Raw genomic sequence first — 5,125 nt, 5'->3', positions numbered from 1 at the left:
GCGCACCCACCGTTTTTACGCTATGATTTTTTAAAACCGCCGGGGCGGCAAAACACAGGGCCGGTCGGGTTTGAAGACGAATATCTCTTCGGCCCTTGGGAGGAGAGAAGCAGCGCGGGTCACCTTTGAACGCGCTCGCTGCCAGGAACGTCTGGCGTAAAAGTTTCGTGGGAATCGGACGTTCCTAGGCTGAGAAGCGAGCGCCCGCCCTCGGGCGGTCGGGGGCCCCTTTCTCATTCCCCGTCTGGGCTAAAAATACGAGGTCGGACCCGATGGACTCGGGAGACTGGAGAGTACCAGGGAGACCCTGGAAGCAGGCGACCCGACCCACGCTTCGCTGTCTCCTCGGCCCTCGGGAGTAGAAGCGCGGGGACGGTGGCGTGGGCAGCAGGGGGCGCTCCTGGCCATGCCCAGCGAGTTTCGTGCGAATCGGACCTGGTCCGGAAGAGATACGAAGGGAAAACTCATTACTCGTCGGGTGGCACATCCAGGCTCTCGACCCTCCCAAAGTGTCCGACCAGGGTGCACCCTGCAGGGCTAAGAGAACAGCCAGGTGAACCCTGGAGGTTCCGAACTCCAGACCCCTGGACCCGACGGCTCAGTCCGCCTCAGGTGCACTACAGAGGTCCTCGGGCTGTCCCTGAGTGCATTAAAACGGAAATCAGAATTACTCCCCCGGGTGGCACTTCCAGGCTCTCGACCCTCCCAAAGTGTCCGACCAGGGTGCACCCTGCTGGGCATGGTTAGCCGCCAGCCCCCTTCCTGGAGGTCTGGTTGGCACGGGGTTTTGCAAATAGGTCCCGTCGGGTATATGGGAGAGCAAAGAGAATCAATGGGGTCCAAGCACTAAATTCATCCAGTGGCGTTCTCTGGAAGCCCAAGGGGGAGTCCGAGGGGTGTTCGGCCGGCAAGGGGAGCTCTCCCTCGGACACATGATCAAACGCCTGTCCCCTACCGGAAAGTGGTGTGCTCTGGATGCCCCCCCCCCCCCCCATCCCCCGAGGGGGGTGCTTATCCCGCGAGGGGAGCCCTCCTCGGGGTTAAGTGAACCATCATGCCGATTCCCCTATGGAAGTGGGCACATCCAGGCACACAGTCTGCTTTGCTCTCCCCGACCCGAGTGCGTCTGTTGGGCTGAGTGTACGCCCAGGCAACTGGATCCAATGGCTCAGTCCGCCGCAGCGTGCTTCGACGATGGGTCGTACAGCCATGCCACCAGGGTGGGCGTGTTTGTAAATGTACCAGTGGATTCTCGTCGGCCTGCCACATCCATGGTATCGACCCACCAGGCCTGTCCGACCAGGGGTTGACCCTGGACGGGCACGGTCTGTGGTTTGGCCCTTGTCCTAGATGAAATCGGGCACGGGGTTTTCTGGCCAGGTACCATCGGGTTACTGGGAGAGCGGCTTCGGTCTCCAGGTGAGACCAATGGTGAAGCAGCACGAGGCAATGGAGAGCATGCAAAGCGATGGGGAAGCCATGCACGGCAATGGCCACGAAAAAAAAAAAAAAAATCACCACGGAAGGAACGTGAAGAACAAGGAGGAGTGTAGTGACACTGCCCAAAGCTGCCCGGTGTTGCAGGGGTCTATTGGTGTGTTGCTTCCTTGTTTGGTAGAGTGGAGTACCAGACCCGCCAGGGGTAGGCAAACCATTCCCCCTACGGTAAGTGAGGAGCCAGCCATTTGACGAGCGGGTGTCCACGTGTACGGGTGCGAGCGCTATCCCCCCACACGGGGTTAGGCCACGGCCTTAGGTGGACGTCTGCCGACCAGCCCCGGCTGATCCAGAACTTCTGATGTGGAGAGCGGTTTTGACAGATCCTCCCTGGTTCTAGCGGGTCAAGCCTCTGATGGGGGGTGGGGGTTATTTGTAACCCATCCCAGAACTCTCTGGGGGAGACTCAGACGGCCAGTCTGTCTACTCAGTTGTCCTATACTGGTGTCTGTGGTTTGGGAGGAAGGGAGTGCCCTGCTTTGTTGGCCTCCTCTTCAAACCTACCTGGGCCCACGAATCACTCTTCTTGGTTACATCACGAAACGTAGGTTGAGCGAGGCTAGGGGGGAGGGAATTCGACGAGGTCTTTCCCTTGTCCCCCCACCAGCGGCCCACGAAAATCAAAACGGCGTGAAGAGAGGGAACGCCGAAAGCACCTGGAGTCGGCCGTCCGCACCTCCGGAGGAGGTGGACGGGGTACGGTGCGGGCATGACCGGATGGGACAGCTTTGCATCAAGGTGAGAGGTCGGCGTCCGAAGGCCAGAGGGCGGTGCGCGAGCACGTTTACACTGGCCGCGGAAGCTGTCCTGGGTAGCCCTGTATGGCGTCTGGACCTGACGGCGCACGCACTTACAACCCGCTGCTTCCTAGCCCCCGGAAGGGGAGGCGGATGTCACTCGTGGTTCATCCCAGACCACGGTGCAAACTACCTGGTTGATCCTGCCAGTAACATATGCTTGTCTCAAAGATTAAGCCATGCAGGTCTAAGTGCACACGGCCGGTACAGTGAAACTGCGAATGGCTCATTAAATCAGTTATGGTTCCTTTGATCGCTCCACACGTTACTCGGATAACTGTGGTAATTCTAGAGCTAATACATGCAAACGAGCGCTGACCCTTCGGGGGATGCGTGCATTTATCAGACCCAAAACCCATCCGGGGGGCTCGGGCCCCCCGGCCGCTTTGGTGACTCTAGATAACCTCGGGCCGATCGCGCGCCCTCCGCGGCGGCGACGTCTCATTCGAATGTCTGCCCTATCAACTTTCGATGGTACCATAGTCGGCTACCATGGTGACCACGGGTAACGGGGAATCAGGGTTCGATTCCGGAGAGGGAGCCTGAGAAACGGCTACCACATCCAAGGAAGGCAGCAGGCGCGCAAATTACCCATTCCCGACACGGGGAGGTAGTGACGAAAAATAACGATACAGGTCTCTTTCGAGGCCCTGTAATCGGAATGAGCGTATCCTAAACCCATGGGTGAGGACCCATTGGAGGGCAAGTCTGGTGCCAGCAGCCGCGGTAATTCCAGCTCCAATAGCGTATATTAAAAGTTGCTGCAGTTAAAAAGCTCGTAGTTGGATGTCGGGAGTGGGCTGGCGGTCCGCCGCGAGGCGTGCCACCGCCTGTCTCAGACCCTGTCTCCCGGTGCCCCCCGGATGCCCTTGGCTGGGTGTCCGGACGGGGCTCGGAGCGTTTACTTTGAAAAAATTAGAGTGTTCAAAGCGGGCCCGCTTCTCGCCTGAATACCTGAGCTAGGAATAATGGAATAGGACTCCGGTTCTATTTTGTGGGTTTCCTGAACCAGGGCCATGATTAAGAGGGACGGCCGGGGGCATTCGTATTGCGCCGCTAGAGGTGAAATTCTTGGACCGGCGCAAGACGGACGAAAGCGAAAGCATTTGCCAAGAATGTTTTCATTAATCAAGAACGAAAGTCGGAGGTTCGAAGACGATCAGATACCGTCGTAGTTCCGACCGTAAACTATGCCGACCCGCGATCCGGCGGCGTTATTCCCATGACCCGCCGGGCAGCGTGAGGGAAACCACGAGTCTGTGGGTTCCGGGGGGAGTATGGTTGCAAAGCTGAAACTTAAAGGAATTGACGGAAGGGCACCACCAGGAGTGGAGCCTGCGGCTTAATTTGACTCAACACGGGAAACCTCACCCGGCCCGGACACGGAAAGGATTGACAGATTGATAGCTCTTTCTCGATTCTGTGGGTGGTGGTGCATGGCCGTTCTTAGTTGGTGGAGCGATTTGTCTGGTTAATTCCGATAACGAACGAGACTCCGGCATGCTAAATAGTTACGCGGCCCTCCGCGGTCGGCGTCAAACTTCTTAGAGGGACAAGTGGCGTTCAGCCACGCGAGATGGAGCAATAACAGGTCTGTGATGCCCTTAGATGTCCGGGGCTGCACGCGCGCCACAATGGTTGGATCAGCGTGTGCCTACCCTACACCGAGAGGTGCGGGTAATCCGCTGAACCCCATTCGTGATGGGGACTGGGGATTGCAATTATTCCCCATGAACGAGGAATTCCCAGTAAGCGCGGGTCATAAGCTCGCGTTGATTAAGTCCCTGCCCTTTGTACACACCGCCCGTCGCTACTACCGATCGGATGGTTTAGTGAGGTCCTCGGATCGGCCCCGCCGGGGCTCCTCGCGGGCCTTGGCGGAGCGCCGAGAAGTCGATCAAACTTGACTATCTAGAGGAAGTAAAAGTCGTAACAAGGTTTTCGTAGGTGAACCTGCGAAAGGATCATTAACGGGTAACGCTGTCCGGCGTGCCTCCTCTCCCGACCCCCTCGACTTCGCCGTCCCCCCGCGTCGGGGCCCAGGGTCGAAAGGGTCTTCGGGGTTGCTGTTACACGTGGTCGCTTGCAGGTCAGGCTGGACAGAAGGCATAAAGGAGGAGCCTAGTCCCTCCCACCCCTTCCTCGTCCTCCGCCTCTTCCTCCGCGTCGTCCTTCAGCACCCCCCCCCCGCAGGCCCCGGTATTCTCTGGGTTCCAGCGCGAGAGACGCGTCGTTCAAAAAACTCGGCGTCCCCGCTCGTCGGGCGAAGGCCGGTTTCCCCTCACCTTGCCGGCAGGAGAAGCGCCTGCGAGTCGAGCGGGTCGTACGGGTCCGTCCCGCGCCCTCCCTCTCGCTCGCACGGCCGCTGCCTCCGTCCACCGCGAGGGGTTTTCCTATTTTGTTGTCCTTGTCATTCATCCCCGTCCCCTTGCTCGCTGACGAGCGGACTTTCCGGGGGGGGTTGCGAGCGCTGCTCCTCGTGGGGCAGGCCATGGCCCTTCCTGTGTTCGTCCGCCCACCGGCGTCCTGGGGCGTGGTGGTGGTGGGTGGCGCAGCCGGTTCCCCTGCTTCTCTCTCTCAGAAAGGAGTCTCAGGGGGACCCCCGGCAGGTACCTAGGGCTTGGCCCACGCTACGTGAGTTCCACCCCTTTCGAGGGGTCGGACGGGGCGGGCGCGGAGGGCCGCGGTTCAAAGACTGACTCGTCTGCCACGTGGGGCGTGTGGGCAAAGCGCAACCCCGCGCCCGTTTCAACACTCGCAGACGGGGGCGCCTGACCGGTTGGTGAAACCTTTTAAACCTGTCTTTGTAGTCGTGGTGAAAGACCTAAACT

General features: G+C 59.4%; 1 non-coding gene across 1 annotated transcript; it reads left to right on the top strand.

The window, feature by feature from the left end:
• The first annotated feature begins 2,424 nt into the window (after positions 1 to 2,424).
• LOC145655974 (18S ribosomal RNA) lies at positions 2,425 to 4,264 on the top strand. The gene has a single exon (XR_014121791.1). It is a non-coding gene; the product is annotated as an 18S ribosomal RNA (ribosomal RNA).
• Positions 4,265 to 5,125: the final 861 nt, after the last annotated feature.

Source organism: Electrophorus electricus, unplaced genomic scaffold, assembly GCF_041902795.1.
Source record: "Electrophorus electricus isolate QZ-2024a unplaced genomic scaffold, ASM4190279v1 Scaffold416, whole genome shotgun sequence".
In the NCBI taxonomy this organism is placed as follows: Eukaryota; Metazoa; Chordata; class Actinopteri; order Gymnotiformes; family Gymnotidae; genus Electrophorus; species Electrophorus electricus.
This window is presented reverse-complemented; position numbering and strand designations above follow the sequence as displayed.